The sequence below is a fragment of the Lissotriton helveticus genome, chromosome 1_1, assembly GCF_964261635.1.
Source record: "Lissotriton helveticus chromosome 1_1, aLisHel1.1, whole genome shotgun sequence".
Classification (NCBI taxonomy): Eukaryota; Metazoa; Chordata; class Amphibia; order Caudata; family Salamandridae; genus Lissotriton; species Lissotriton helveticus.
The window spans coordinates 1,365,375,013-1,365,390,877 of record NC_136057.1 but is presented as its reverse complement, the minus strand read 5'-3'; the positions used below and the strand labels follow the sequence as shown (position 1 = coordinate 1,365,390,877).

The 15,865-nt window shown below is 53.7% G+C and overlaps 1 protein-coding gene and 1 long non-coding RNA gene across 3 annotated transcripts in view; one reads left to right on the top strand and one right to left on the bottom strand.

Annotated features, from left to right (window-relative positions):
* NPTXR (neuronal pentraxin receptor) overlaps positions 1-4,486 on the bottom strand; it is a 244,917-nt gene extending 240,431 nt beyond the window's left edge. Inside the window, exons 1-5 of one of the 2 annotated variants that reach the window (XR_013608974.1) lie at positions 4,436-4,486; positions 4,278-4,345; positions 4,135-4,192; positions 3,971-4,036; positions 2,875-3,874 (exon numbers count right to left, since the gene is read on the bottom strand). The gene's annotated coding sequence lies outside the window, so the exon portion shown is untranslated. Of the gene's footprint in view, positions 3,880-3,970; positions 4,037-4,134; positions 4,193-4,277; positions 4,346-4,435 lie in introns of those variants that run through there. The other variant, XR_013608973.1, reaches the window with a different exon arrangement.
* LOC144824486 (uncharacterized) overlaps positions 1-15,865 on the top strand; it is a 365,120-nt gene that overhangs the window by 88,683 nt on the left and 260,572 nt on the right. The window lies entirely within an intron of this gene.

The window sequence follows — 15,865 nt, the reverse complement described above, 5'->3', positions numbered from 1 at the left end:
TCACACCCTTCAGCTTCAGCGTCGGCCTCGGCGCTGAGAAAAGAAATACCGGCGGGTCATTTATCTAAAAAACGACCTTCGACAGCGGGCTCGCCGTCGAGAAGAAGAGATTCAGGTACGTCGTCGACGTCGAGAATTCAAGACCCTCCGCCATCGTCAACTCAGCGACGATCGGCGTCGAGAACTGAGACCCCTCCGCCGTCGTCAACCAGGCGACGATCGGCGTCGAGGAGCATCGCACCTCCGCCGTCGCCAAACAGGCGACGATCGGCGTAGAGATGTGTGACACCTCCACCGTCGTCAACCCGGCACGATCGGCGTCGCGGAGCAGAGACCCTCCGCCGTCGTCAACACAACGTTCGGCGTCGAGGGCAGGCTCACCTCCGTCGTCGCAGATACAGCGATCGACGTCGAGAGCCCAGAGTCCTCCGCCGTCGACAACCAGGCGTCGATCGGCGTCGAGGATGAGATCTCCGTCGTCGTCTCGTCAGTGTTCGGCGTCGAAGGTGCCCAATACCCCTCCACCGTCGTCGCGTAGACCCTCGACGTTGAGATTGGCTGCTCCGCCGTCGTCCCAGCGACGTTCGGCGTCGAGAGAGAGAAGCGCTCCATTGTCAGCTGCACATCGCTGTTCGACGTCGAGGGATCACCGATCTTCATCAGCCTATCACCGGCATCGCTCGCCGTCGAGGCTGTCGACGTCAGAGCACCCGACGTCGAAGCGACAAGAATCAAGGAAGCAAGGATCGACGTCGAGGGACTTCCGACCGACGTCGAGGCCCGCTTCAGAGAGATCCAGAGAAGGATCGGTGATTCTGGTGACGGAGTCAGCATCCCGCCACTCATCCTCGCGTTCGTCCAGGCGAGCTTCTTCAAAGTCAGCCTCTCCGGAGGCTAGAAACCCTGTCCGCAAGTCACCTTCGCGACGGACGGAGCCTTCTTCTACTGAGTTGCGGTTGTCCCCGGGATGGAATCAGCCATTACATCACTGGCGGGATTCAGGGGCTACAAGGCGGATGCAGGAGTATGCCAGTCCTCTGCACAGGTCTCCTCTTCAAAGACTGGTTGAAGAAGCGGATAGACACAGCCCTCCCAGGGACAGAGTCCAAGCTGAGAGATCACCTGTGAGGAGGCCTGCTAGGTCCCGTTCCCCCAGAAGGGAGGACCGCCCAAGCAGATCACAGGATAGGAGGCACAGTGATCATCTCAGAAGTAGGAGAACACTGTCTACTTCTTCTACCTCCTCTGACCACTCTTCAGAGAGGGATAATTCCCCCGCGCTTTCGGATAGCCCTATCTCTAGAGTCTCACCGATTGGTGACATTAATACGTACCATGATGTCCTGCAGAGGGGTGCTCAGAAACTCAACATTGCAATGTCTGTTCCCCAGGTCACCACAACAGTGATTTTTGAGACGCTTCGCCAGAAGTCTGCATCTAGTCCACTGCTTCCATTGGTTCCAGGGATTGTGGAACCTGTCATGGACGTATTCCTGTCTCCAGCGACCATTAAGGCGGTGCCAGCTTGCATCCAAAAGAAATACAAGCCAGCTACCTCTGACCCGGTCTTTGTTAAGTCTGATCCCCCTGCAGACTCGGTGATCGTAGCAGCAGCACGTAAGACACATGCGGTCACTGCTACCTCTTCAGTTCCTCCAGATAAAGACAGCAGGTCCCAGGACTCGTGAGGTCTCAAGGTCTGCAACTCTGCCGCTTCTACACTGAAGGTCTCCAGTGCAGCCGCACTTTTAGGCAGATATGATAGAGCCTTATGGGATTCTATGGAGCGCTTCAAATCTCAGCTGCCAAAAGAAGACCAGAAAGACTTCGAAGAGACACTGACAGAGGGCTGTCTGGTATCGAACCAGATGATTAGCACAGCGGCGGACGGCGCAGTGCTGTCAGCGCATTCGTATGCGCATGGAATATGTGCCAGAAGGTCGTCTTGGTTACGATTGACAGGCCTTAAACCCGATGCTCAGCAACGCATTTTGAATCTTCCATTCTCTGGTTCCTCTCTCTTCGGCACGCACGCTGACGAAGAGATGACTAGGATGAAAACCGAGTTGGACACTGTCAAGGCGCTTGGGTTGGAGAAGAAAAAAGAATTTAAGCGTCGCTACAAATCCAACCAACGCAAGGGGCCTCAACAGAGGGTTCAAACCCCTCAGTAGTGCCAGAACAAGAACCAGGGGAAAACCCAGTTTCGAGGAGGAAAGGCCAACAGAGGTAGAGGTGGTCACCAACAGCAGTCCTCTTATCTTATCTTATGCTGTATGTATAAAGCGCGCTGACACCGGAGGTTTCCTGGCGCTGTGATTAAGATTGAGGGTGGAGGTCAGAGTTTAAATGAGGTTTGAGAAGAGCCAAGTTTTTAGGCTCTTTCGGAAACTTAGCAGGGAGCCAGAGGTTTTAATATGGAGGGGAGGGAATTCCACAGTTTAGGTGCCAGGAAGCCGAATCTGCGGCCGCCCAGTTTTTTTAGTTTGACCGTCGGAGTAGTGAGAAGGTGGAGATGGGCAGAGCGAAGATTGTGAGCCGGGCAGTGGGGGTTGAGGAGGGATTCTAAGAACGCCGGGCCCTTAGACTGCCGGGCCTTATATACCAGGCAGCCAATTTTAAAAAGTAAAGTAAAGTAAAGTAAAGTCCACATTTGTAAAGCGCACAATCACCCGTAAGGGTCTCTAGGCGCTGGGGGGCCGTCGGGAAGATTAAGCGAGCTATTGCCCAGAGTCACATGGTGCTGGGCTAGTCTGCCGCCGGTGCCGGGGATCGAACCGTGGTCCCCAGATTCCAGCGTCAGTCGCCCTGGCCGCGGCGCCACACCTCTCCCTCTTTTAAAAGCAGCTCGCTGTTCAATAGGTAGCCAGTGCAGCTTGGCCAGGAGAGGCCTGGCGGATTGCCATTTGGGGGTTCTGCAAATAAGTCTGGCTGCCTGGTTCTGCACCAGCTGGAGGCGCTGGAGGAGGGACTTGGGTAGCCCCCAGTAGATGGAATTGGAAAAATCCAGGCGGGAGAGGATGAGAGAGATGACGATTTGCACCAGGGATTCGTGGGAAAATAAATGGGAGATCTTACGAATTTTTCGTAGCTGAAACATGCTGGCAGAGATGATGGAGCCGACATGAGTTTTTAGGGAGAGGTCAGTATCAATGGTAACGCCCAGGCTTTTTACCGAATTCGAGGGGCTAGGTGGAGTACCAAGCTCGTTTGGCCAAAAGTGGGGGCCCCAATATAGTGGGCTAGTACCAGGCAGGATGAGTTCGGTCTTCTCAGGATTCAATTTAAGCTGGTTGGAAATCATCCATTGTTGGATGTGCAGCATTACTGCCTGGAAGTTGGGTACTATCAACGAAACAGATGGCCAGGTAGACCGTTCGAAAAATCCTACTTCAGTGCCACTTACCCAAATGATCTAAGTGGACACACTTTTCATTCAGTATTTTTACTTAGTTTTGCATTTTTAAGAAAAGTTATTCATGTCTGAAACTAAACACCATTACATTCACAAAATTCACATCTAATACAATATTCACAAAATCAAAATTATAAACATAGTAAATAAGACATGTTTACAATTACACCATATTTACATCACCACAGACAGAGAATGCCTATCTTCACTAAATGTTTGAGGCACCAGTCTTGATAACAAAAAGAAAGCTAGCAAGGGGCCTATGAGTTCATTAGCTGGCCTGCTTGCTTGCATGTGTTGGAACATGTTGTTTACAGGGGTCACAATCAAGGGTAGGCTTTATCCACAATTGTAGTCCTAGTGTGCCCTTCCTAAATTATATTCCAACACGTTGTCAACGCGTTTCGAACCCGTGGATGTGTTGTGGGGTTCTCCTCAGGACCTGGACTGGAGTCTGTCCTGTACTGGGGATACATAAATTAAAAATCGGTGTGAGGAACCTCTAATACTTCTGATTTTAAACTGACTGAACAAGTACACCTCTAATTAAAATACCTTAGTTTGAAGCCACAGGGTGACAGCTATCTGATTTCTTTTATGGGGCCGTGTAGTTCTGTGCAGCTGTGAACACACGAAGAAGGTGTAAAACAATCAGAAACTGTGTGGAGAGGAGCTCGGTCAAAAACACAAAAACGCTCTTAGAAACTTTAGCGTCCTACCTTTCAGTGGCATTGTGCTCAGTTGATAACGGGGGTACGATGATGGACGTGCCCTGTGCTGTAACAAATGAAGAGCACTGTAAATGGAGTGGGCATGGGACAATGAATGGATAGTTAGAGGCTGTGCCGTGGCAATCTCCTACCTTGAAGGCTGGGCTGACGGGGTGAAATCACCGTTTTTCAAAGTTCGCAGTGTATCAGCCTGTCGAGTCTGTCAATATGAAAGGGCAATGAGGAAATAGATCCACTCTTTGTACCAATTAATACACGGTCTGGCAACACTAGACGGAGCATAACTTACATCCGATCCGCACTAGCTGTAGCTGTCCTCGTTTGACTTCAGCGTCTGACGTCAGCACTTGGGGCGGGGCGTGCTCGTTTCTTTAAGGATGTGGACCCGAGACGGCGTTTGCAAAGGCGCTCGGTATATGTAGTGCCAATGTTCAGTTAACCTCATTGTCGTCTTTATCACGGCCCAAATAAGTGATGGAAATTGCAAAAAGGCGGAGACACTATCTTAAGTTACCCAGTTCCGATAGGTCATTTAAACCCTTGTTGGTTGTGTTAAACTTGAGAATAAGATAGGCTTCCTTCTGGGATAATTGCAAGTCTGGGTCCCCTCCTGCTCCAGGGGCGATTCTGATCGCTGATAAAATGGTCCATGTTAGACGGACCGGGAGGGTCGGCCGAGGATACGGGGAGAGGTCTCCGGGGAGAGCCGTCTCCAGTGAATCGTACAGACAAGTAACTTCCCCCCCACAGACGGACACCACACAATGATAAAGTTCAACGATACTTTATAGACAATTCTTCAAGTACGGTAGAATGGTACAAGGAGGTCTGGACTCAGGGGTCCCCTCTATTCTGGTCTCTGTTCGGGAAAAGGGTAGCGGGACAGTCTTGTTACCAAAACGATGGAAAATAGCTCTCAATCCTCGAGCTCGGTGGTGTAGATGAACGGGCCGCGGCGGAGCCAGCAGGTCCCGAGATGGATGAAGGCAGACGACGGTCCGCGGCAGAGCCAGCAGGTCCCGATGAAGGTGGTGGTTACAAACGGTCCGCGGCTACGCCAGCAGGTCCCGACGATGATGAAGGATAGGGTGGTTCCCAAAGCCGCGGCAGCGCCAGCAGGCAAGACGAGGGTGCACAAGACAGAGCTACGGCAGCGCCAGTAGTCCGTCAAGGATGAGTTCTTCTTTGCGTCTCTCGACTCCAAGATACAACTCCCGTCCTGCTCTGGAGCTGCCCCAGTTATAGGGCTGGTGTGCTTTGATGTCCGGACCCTCGCACTTGGAGGTCGGGAGGTCCGGGATGAGGGGGTTCAGACACCCAGCAGGGGGGTGGAGCCAGCGTCCGGGGAGGCGATGGGCGAGCGGCACTTGGCGGGTGAGAGCCATCGACACCTCCTGCTCCCATTGACTGACCAAGTAGCCCGCTCACCTCCTGGGTGGATGTTGGTGCCGGAATGTCTGAGGCCTGGCTAGGCCCAGGGTTGAGGTCGATCGGGGGCCAGGCGGCCTCGTGGTGGAGTGTCCAAGATGGCGCCCAGGATGGGCGCGCAGGCCGGTAGTGGGTCGGCCTACGGGGTCAACAGGTTCGAGTGTAGGGATCCCTGCGGGGACGGTGGACGTGCAATGGTGGTGTGTGGTACTTGCGTGGCTGGTTCGGGCCTGGTTGGGCCGGGGGAGAGCGGCCCTTCATGTGGCCTGTCCAACATGCGTCCCCCCCAGCTGAAGGCGGGGAGAGTTACCCGTTCTCTTGGGGACTCTTCGTGTCGAGGCGGAAGAACCGGGACAGGCCATCTGCGTTGGCGTGATCGGGCCCAGGCCGATGTTCAACTGTGAAGTCCATCCCTTGTAGGGAGATGGACCAGCGTAGTAACTTCGGGTTTTCCCCCCGCATCTGCATCAGCCACTGCAGGGGTCGGTGGTCGGTCTGTACCCGAAAGGGTGTGCCAAAAAGGTAGGGCCGGAGCTTCTTGAGGGCCCATACCACCGCGAAGGCCTCCCTCTCTATGGTGCTCCAGCGTTGTTCCCGTGGTAGGAGTCGCCGGCTGATGAAGGCCACCGGTTGGTCATGGCCTTCGGTGTTCACTTGGGACAGGACTGCCCCAATGCCATGGTCGGAGGCATCCGTCTGGACGATGAACTCCCGGCTGTAGTCGGGGGCCTGGAGCACAGGGGCGGAGCACATGGCGGCTTTCAATTGTTCAAATGCAGCTTGACACTCTGGGGTCCAGTTGACTTTCTGGGGCTGATTTTTTGACGTGAGCTCTGTGAGGGGCCTCACGATAGTACCATAGTCTTTCACGAACCTTCGGTAATAGCCCGTGAGGCCCAGGAAGGCTCGTACCTCGGTCTGGGTAGTGGGGGGCTGCCAGGACTGGATGGCGGCAATTTTTAGCTGCAGAGGGGCCACCAGGCCGCTTCCCACCTGGTGCCCGAGGTAGGTCACAGACCCTTGCCCAATTTGACATTTGCTGGCCTTGATCGTGAGGCCAGCTTGCTGAAGGGCGTGCAGTACTGCTCGGAGGTGGTGGAGGTGCTCGGACCACTGGTTGCTGTATACAGCGATGTCGTCTAAGTAGGCGGCGCTGAAGCCTTCGAGCCCCGCCAGGACCTGATTGACGAGCCGTTGGAATGTTGCTGGGGCATTCTTCATGCCGAAGGGCATGACTGTGAAATGGTAATGGCCATCGGGCGTGGAAAAGGCAGAACGTTCTTGTGCCCGGGGTGTGAGGCCGATTTGCCAGTAGCCCGCCGTCAGGTCGAAGATACTGAGGTAGCGGGCAGCTCCCATGCGGTCGATTAGTTCATCTGCCCGGGGGATGGGATGTGCGTCTGTCCTGGTGACCGCATTCAAGCCCCGGTAGTCGACGCAGAACCGGAGTTCTGGTGTGGTGCCGGGGGCAGCTGCCTTGGGGACCAGTACTACAGGGCTGGCCCAGGGGCTGTCTGAGGGCTCGATGACCCCGAGCGTGAGCATTTTGGCTACTTCCTCCTGGATGCAGGCCCGTACCCGATCTGGCACGCGGTAGGCCCGGTGGCGGATAGGGGGGCTGTCCCCCGTGTCCACATCGTGCGTACACCAGGAAGTGACACCTGGGGTGAGGGAGAACAGGCTGGCGAATTGTGATAGGAGAACTTGGCACTCCTGGTGTTGCTCTCGGGTGAGGGTCTCTGAGAGTCGGACCCCATCTACGGAACCGTCTTTCTCCCGCGTTCGTAGGAGGTCCGGGAGGGGCTCGGAGTCCTCTTCAGCCCCATTGTCTGTGGCCATCAGGAGGCTGAGTTCTGTCCGTACAAAGTGCGGTTTCAGTCTGTTAGCGTGGAGGACCCGGAGGGGGTTCCGGGAAGATTCCAAGTCGATGAGATAGGTAGCCGGACCCTTGCGCTCGACCACCTTGAAGGGCCCTGTCCACTTGTCTTGTAGGGCGCAGGGTTCGGTGGGGGACATCACCCATACCTGTTGCCCAGGTTCAAACTCGATGGAGGAGGCATTCCGGTCATACCACCTTTTCATGTCCTCCTGACTGGCCTCTAGGTTGGCTTTTGCTAGTTCTCGGAATCGCCGGGTCTGGTTGCGGAGTGTTAGGAGGTAGCGGAACACATCTGGTGGGTTCTTTAGAGGGGGCATCTCCCAGCCTTCCTTAACTAGGCTGAGCGGCCCGCGCACGGGGTGTCCATACAGCAGTTCAAATGGGCTGAAGCCCAGGGACTTCTGGGGAACCTCTCGATATGCGAAGAGAAGGCACGGCAACAGTACATCCCACTGGCGACGGAGGGGCTCTTCCAACCCCCCGATCATCCCTTTGAGCGTGCGGTTGAACCGCTCAACGAGTCCGTTTCCTTGAGGGTGATAGGGGGTCGTGAACCGGTAGGTAACCCCGCACTGTTGCCAGAGAGATTTCATGTATTTCGAAATAAAGTTCGTGCCCCTGTCACTGACGACCTCCCGGGGGAAGCCCACCCGGGAGAAGATCCCCATCAGAGCCCGGCCGACTACCGGGGCTGTCACAGTCCGCAGGGGAACAGCCTCCGGGTAGCGGGTGGCGTGGTCCACTAGCACCAGGATGAATCGATGGCCTTGTTTTGTGCGTGGGTCCAGGGGCCCTACGATATCGATTCCGACCCTCTCGAACGGGGTGGTGACCACGGGAAACGGTTGCAGGGGGGCTTTCAGTTTGCGGCCGCTCTTCCCACTGGCTTGGCACGTGGGGCAAGATCGGCAATGCTGGTGTACATTGTCCCTCATTTTGGGCCAGAAGAAGTGGGTCACCAGGCGGCTATAGGTTTTGTCTTGACCCAAGTGTCCTGCCAGGGGGACATCGTGGGCCAGGTTTAGCAGAAAGTCTCTAAAACGGAGGGGTACCACTAGGACTCGGCTGGCCCCCAGCTCCGCGATTCTTTGCTCACTGTACAGCAGATCATTGTCCCAGTAGACCCAGTGAGTTCCGGAGGTATCCCCTGCGCTTTGGGCTAGCGCTTGCTGGCGGAGTCCCTCGAGGGACTGACAGGTCCTTTGTTCTTGGCGAAATTGTTCTTGCGTGGGCCCCCCCTCTTGAGGCCACTGGTCGAGGTTAGCGAGGTCTGGAGGTTGAGCTGGTTCGGGGGGGACGTCACGGTCGGTGGTTTCGGCGGGGGCGACCGGAGGCGGTGGCGCCGGCCATTCGAGTTCCTCTGGGCGGGTGTTGGCACGGGCGGTCATGGACCGGGTGGTGACGCACGCCCAGTCCGGGACGCCCAGCATCCCCAGGTGCTCTTTTCGTTCGACTGCTGCCCATGGAGAGCTTTCCAGGTCATTACCCAGGAGGCAGTCTACGGGGGCATCATCTCGGACCGTCACCTTCAACATGCCGGAGACCCCTCCCCATTCGAAGGGGACGCAGGCCATCCGACACAGACTTTCTGAGTTATCGGCTGAACGTACAGGGCAGAGAACGTTTGGTAAGTATTGTTCGGGGGTCACCAGGTGACAGCGGACGGCTGTTACACTGGCCCCAGTGTCACGAAGGGCTTCCGCCCGGCGTCCATTGATGCCCACCCATTGGCTGTACTTCTGGGTATTAGCGGGTAGGGGGACCCGCGGGACCATGTCTCTCCCCCCTAGGCAGGCGAGAGCCATGGCGGCTGGCTCCCATTCTGGGTGTTCCTGTTCATATTCTTCTTGTTCCTCTGAGATCCGTTCCTCCCCCAGAGCAGCAGCGGCTACTTGGCGGGGTCTTGGGCTCTGGTACTGGGGGCAGTTTGGGTCGTTTGCATAGTGTCCGACTCGTTGACATCGATGGCAGGTAACATTGGCTCGAGGTCCCGGTCGCGCTGGGGTGCTGCCCCGGTTGGACGGGGGGGTGGGGCTGATAGTGGGGGTGACCGGAGCGTTGCTTCTTCCGCGTCCTTGGCCTCCACCTCCTCGGGGACGGTGCTGACCATTGTTGTTCCGGTTCTGTTCGGAGGACCCATTTCGACTCACTCTGGTGATCTCCCACCGGTCAGCTTCGGCTGCGAGCTGCCGGGGATCCGTTAACTTGCTGTCGAGGAGGTGCTGGCGAAGTTCAATGAAGCAATTGTTCGACAGATGCTCCCATACCATAAGATTGAACAGTTGTTCGTAGGTTGTGACCTTGCTTCCTTTGATCCAGCCCTCGAAGGCTCGGCTAAAGTAATTGACATAGTCCACCCAAGTTGTACCTGGGATGCGGGTGCAGTCTCGGAACCTCTGACGGTACATCTCGGGTGTGAGGCCATAGCGGGTGAGGAGTGCCGCTTTCATATGGTCATAGGAGGTCATCTGCTGGTCCGGGAGTTGCAGCAGGGCGTCGCGGCCCTCATTGAGGAATCTCCCCCACAGACCGGCCCCCCAATCGCTTCTATCGATCCGGTGTGCAGTCATAGCGATTTCATAGGCCTTAAACCATTGCTGGATGTCGTCCTCTCGGAAGTATTCTCGAACGACATCCTTGGGGATGTGTACCTTCTTCTCTGTTGCCCCTGGAGTGTGGGGTTGCTCGGGCACCCCTGTTTCTTTATTCTGTTTGCGTAGGTCGATTTCAGCTAATTTCCGTTCATGTTCATATGTCAGTTTCTTTTCCTCGAGCTCCCTTTGTCTCTGTTTCTCCTCTCTTTCTTCTCGGAGACGCAGGTGCTCTAAGTTGATTTTCTGTTCGGCCAACTTTAGTTCAACGTCCATTTTGAGCCGGGCCATTTCCAGCTCGTGTAGTCGGGTTCTTTCTCGTTCCTGGATCTCGCCTGGCGAGAGACCCGTTCTTCGCTCTTCAGGGCCCATGGGGGTTTGTGCTGTGATGTCTTGATCGGGGGTTCCGGCAGCCCCGGTTTCTGCCCAAGATTCCAGGGCCTGCTTAAAGTCATCTTTGGTATTTAGTCCGGTGGTAGCGATACCTAATTCGATACAGAACTGTTTAAGTTCACGATGGCTGTACTCGCCCAATTTCTCCATCTGGAATTTCTCCGTTGATCCGCTTTCTTTAGTTGACATCGTGATTCGCCGTGGGGTGAGCTACTCTCTGTACGGTTTATGCGGTGATTCGGATCCCGTCGCTGGCCACCAATGTTAGACGGACCGGGAGGGTCGGCCGAGGATACGGGGAGAGGTCTCCGGGGAGAGCCGTCTCCAGTGAATCGTACAGACAAGTAACTTCCCCCCCACAGACGGACACCACACAATGATAAAGTTCAACGATACTTTATAGACAATTCTTCAAGTACGGTAGAATGGTACAAGGAGGTCTGGACTCAGGGGTCCCCTCTATTCTGGTCTCTGTTCGGGAAAAGGGTAGCGGGACAGTCTTGTTACCAAAACGATGGAAAATAGCTCTCAATCCTCGAGCTCGGTGGTGTAGATGAACGGGCCGCGGCGGAGCCAGCAGGTCCCGAGATGGATGAAGGCAGACGACGGTCCGCGGCAGAGCCAGCAGGTCCCGATGAAGGTGGTGGTTACAAACGGTCCGCGGCTACGCCAGCAGGTCCCGACGATGATGAAGGATAGGGTGGTTCCCAAAGCCGCGGCAGCGCCAGCAGGCAAGACGAGGGTGCACAAGACAGAGCTACGGCAGCGCCAGTAGTCCGTCAAGGATGAGTTCTTCTTTGCGTCTCTCGACTCCAAGATACAACTCCCGTCCTGCTCTGGAGCTGCCCCAGTTATAGGGCTGGTGTGCTTTGATGTCCGGACCCTCGCACTTGGAGGTCGGGAGGTCCGGGATGAGGGGGTTCAGACACCCAGCAGGGGGGTGGAGCCAGCGTCCGGGGAGGCGATGGGCGAGCGGCACTTGGCGGGTGAGAGCCATCGACACCTCCTGCTCCCATTGACTGACCAAGTAGCCCGCTCACCTCCTGGGTGGATGTTGGTGCCGGAATGTCTGAGGCCTGGCTAGGCCCAGGGTTGAGGTCGATCGGGGGCCAGGCGGCCTCGTGGTGGAGTGTCCAAGATGGCGCCCAGGATGGGCGCGCAGGCCGGTAGTGGGTCGGCCTACGGGGTCAACAGGTTCGAGTGTAGGGATCCCTGCGGGGACGGTGGACGTGCAATGGTGGTGTGTGGTACTTGCGTGGCTGGTTCGGGCCTGGTTGGGCCGGGGGAGAGCGGCCCTTCATGTGGCCTGTCCAACAGTCCATCTGAATTCGTTTGGGCCATGGTTCTTTTCCAAAAAATGAGTCACAAGTGGGGCTGACATCACCTTGTTTTTGAGCCTTGAACGGTGCTGTACGATCCTTTGTCGCACTTCTTGCGTAGTTTTCCCAATGTAGATCAATTGGCACGGACAAGTAATTGCGTAGACCACATATTTGGATCTACAATTCGTGAACACCTCGTGTTTCCAAAATGTTTTGCCATTACTGAATAGTATACCTTCATCAGTCGTGTCACATGCCGAGCAGGACCCGCACTTATGATGTCCTTTCACCGGGCCCGCCCCGAAGATGGTACTCTGGGTTGGTTTCTTTATCGCCGGGCGTGTTGTCATAATTTGTTGCCCAATGCTACGATTTTTCTTTAGCGCAAATAGGGGTTTGCCCACCCTGGGAATGGCGTTCTCAACCAGATGCCAATGGTTGCGCACAATGTTTTGCACCGATTGCGTGTAGGGTCCAAACGTAGAGACACAGACCATACGTTCTGTTGGTGGTTTGTACTTCTTTTGTAGCAGATGTTCCCTCGGTGTCCAGCGAGCCCTCTTCATAGAGTGTTTCACCAGCTTGCGTGGGTATCCCCTTTCTTGTAATTTTTGGCACAGTGCTTCTCCATGTATCTCGAAGTCTTCAACCCTAGAACAATTTCGTCCCACCCTCAGGAATTGTCCATAGGGGAGGTTGTTTTTCAAATTTCTGGGGTGATAGCTGCGGAAATGTAGAGCATTGTTTTTGTCCGTTTTCTTCAGGAATAGGGTGAACATCAGACCATCAGGAGTGTATTTGACCTCAACGTCCAGAAACGGGAGAGATTGGCTGTCATACGTTAAGCTGAATTTGATATCGGGATTGCGATCATTCAGCCACCGATGGAAATCCTCGATGGACGTGGGTGATCCATCCCAGATACACCACACGTCGTCTATGTATCTTAACCACTGTTTTATATGATGGTTGTAAGGATTGTTGTTATAGACATATTTGTCCTCATATTGCGCCATGTATAGAATTGCCATTTCTGGGGCAAAAGGGCATCCCATCGCGGTCCCTTTCGTCTGGAGGAACAGTTCATCCTCATATTGGAAAAAGTTTCTTCTTAGTGCTAGCGCAGCCATGCGCACAATCAGATCCGTGGGCACTCGATGTGGACGAGGTCTTTTTTCAAGGAAGATCTCCATTGCATCCAAGCCGTCCTGTTGTGGGATCTGGGTGTATAGGGACGTGACGTCCATGGTTACCAAAAGCTGAGTTGTAGGGTCAAATTGAAAGCCCTCGACCTTGTTTATGAATTCCATAGTATCCCGTAGATGTGACGGGACCTCCAACACACATGGTTTCAAGAACACGTCCACAAATTTGGACACCGGTTCCAAAATTGAATCACACCCGGAGACAATCGGTCGGCCGGGCGGGGTTGTCGCAACCTTATGGACCTTTGGCAGGAAGTATAGATGTGGGGTCCTTGGGTGTTTTTTTATTAGATATTCTGCTTCCTTTTTTCCAAGTATGCCTCTGTCCTTCGCATCCTCCACAATAAACCTGATTTCTTGTAGTATTTGCATTGTGGAATCGGAGGGGATGGATCGGTACCATTCCCAGTTCCGTACATGTTTTGATCCTTCCGATTTATACAGGTCTTTAGACCACAGGACCACCGCTCCCCCTTTGTCTGCGGGACGAATAACCACTTCCCGCTGGTTCCTCAAGTTGTCGATGGCCTCCTTGTGTTTGCTGGTAATGTTCGCTGGGACGAAGGTACGTTTTTTCTCCGTTGCACTAAGTGCAGATAGTACCGTATTTTCAAAGCTGATTATATCTTTTGACATGTTGAAATTAGGAGGACAGAACCCGGACTTGTTTCTGAGCCCCGATGCTTCATTTGAGGTTGTCTACGTGGAGTTTTGGAAGAACCATTTCAAGCGAATTTTTCTAAAAAATTCGATTACTTCCAGCTTGACTTTGGTGAAATCCATCATAGTGCCAGGAACAAAGGATAGACCTAATTCCAGCACTTCCATCTCGGCTTGTGTGAGTGCCATGTCTGAGAGGTTAATAACAGGGGACTTATTCACGATTTGTAATGTTGTTTGCGCGTTGTCATCTCCCATTGAGGTTTGAATCTCGTGCGTGCTTGTTGCTGGCCTTGGCCTAAAAAAGGCCTCTTTTGTTGTTGGTTTCTGTTAGACGACCCTTCTCCGGGATCTGAGTCACTGGTAGCTTCAGACGAGGAGGTGTCTGAGAACGTGAGGAACTTCTTCTTGGATCTCCCTTGATATGTATTCAAGTATCTGGTGGAGTCTGAACGTGTATAGAACTCGTCTTTTAAATATGGGTACACTGTCTCAAGGTTGAAGGTTTTCTTGTCTTTTTCAAACTTGATGGTTTTGAAATTGATCGTATGGTCTTTGAACGTTGCAAGTTCTTTTTCAATTTTATCCAGAAGTATTTTCACTTCAGACTCGTTGTTGTTCTCTTTGATTGCTTTTAGTTGATCTTCAATTTCTTCCTGTTCTTTCTTGCAAATGCGTTGAGCAGTTTCAATAGTGTGCACCATCAAGTCCCTGCTGCACTTTGTGCTTATGCAACTGAACCCCTTTCTGTATACTGGATCATCCGTGAAAATCACCGGCACATTCTTGACCTGCAGGCCCCAGGGGATAACACCCGCTCTGAGGCTTGCTAGCAAAAAATGACCGTGTAATTCGGTTCTCACGTTTTTCTTTTGTAACCTGATTAGCTTGTCGCTAACGTTTTGTTGTTTGGCCGAGCTGCTCAAATTAAGAGAGGGAAAAAGTGTAGAGTCAGATATCAGTTTTTGTATGTGATCCTCACTGAATGATAGTGTATCTTTTTCAGACATATCAAATACCGGGTTCGGATGACCGAACCCGACTCCAGTTAATGTTAGACGCTGTTTGGAAACTTTTACCAATCAAAAGCCTTGCGAGCCACCGCCCGCTCTACTACCACGAGAACCAAAAGAGGCTTGGGTCCATATCTATATGGACCCAAGCCTCTTTTGGTTCTCGTGGAAGTTGGTTACAGCATCCGGGGAATCTAAAGGAAAAATGATCTGCATGTCATCAGCATAGTTGAGGACAGTGCAGTTCCAGGTGCTCAGTGAATGGATCAGAGGGCGCAGATATAAATTAAACAATAATGGGGAGAGGGAGGAGCCCTGGGGGACTCCGCAGGTAGTGGGGACCTGGGTGGCGGTGAAGGGGCCTAGGTGGACTGTTTGAGCTCGGCCCGAGAGGAAGGACTTGATCCATTCCCAGGCAGGTCCCTGGATGCCTGCCTGTCCGACACGGTGGAGAAGGATGTCATGATCCACCGTGTCGAACGCGGCCGACAAATCCAGAAGGACCAGAGCCTGAGGGGACCCTCTATTGGCATTCTCCCGAAGGGTGTCCAAGACTTTTAAGATGACTGCCTCGGTGGAGTGTGCTGGTCTGAAGCCAGCTTGGTTGGGTACCAGGAACCCGGAGCTCTCAATAAATGCCGAGAGGCAGGTGGTAACGTAGGCCTCCAGGAGTTTAGAGATGTAGGGCAAGAGGGAGATGGGCCTGTAATTAGCAGGGTTGGCGGGGTCGGCTCATGTTTTTTTTAAAAGGGGAACCAGTATGGCTTCCTTAAACGCCCTAGGTACCGTGCCAGAACTGAGGGAGGAATTCAAAAGGGGAAGGATACAATCAGGCAGGGCAGAAAAAATTGCCCTAAGGACTTGGGGGGCAACAGTCCCTTGGAGATCCAGATTTGACACGAGTGGTAAGCTCGGAGAGAGTGCTGAGGGTGATTAGTGGGAACTGGGTAAAAGAGCAGGGGTTAAGAGGGGGGAAGTCAAGAAGGCTGACAGGAGTGGAGAGAGGAATAGCATTCTTGATATTTACAATTTTTTGAATAAAATAGGAACTGAGCGAGTCACAGGTTTCTTGGGTGGGGGCCTGGGTTGGAAGTACTCTGTGGTCGGATGAGAAATCGTTCAGAATTTTAAAAATTTCTTTAGATTTATCACTGGCTGTGTCGATTCTTTCCGAAATGTGTGAGACCTTTGCTTTAGTGATGGCGTTTTTATATTCATTACGGGCCCT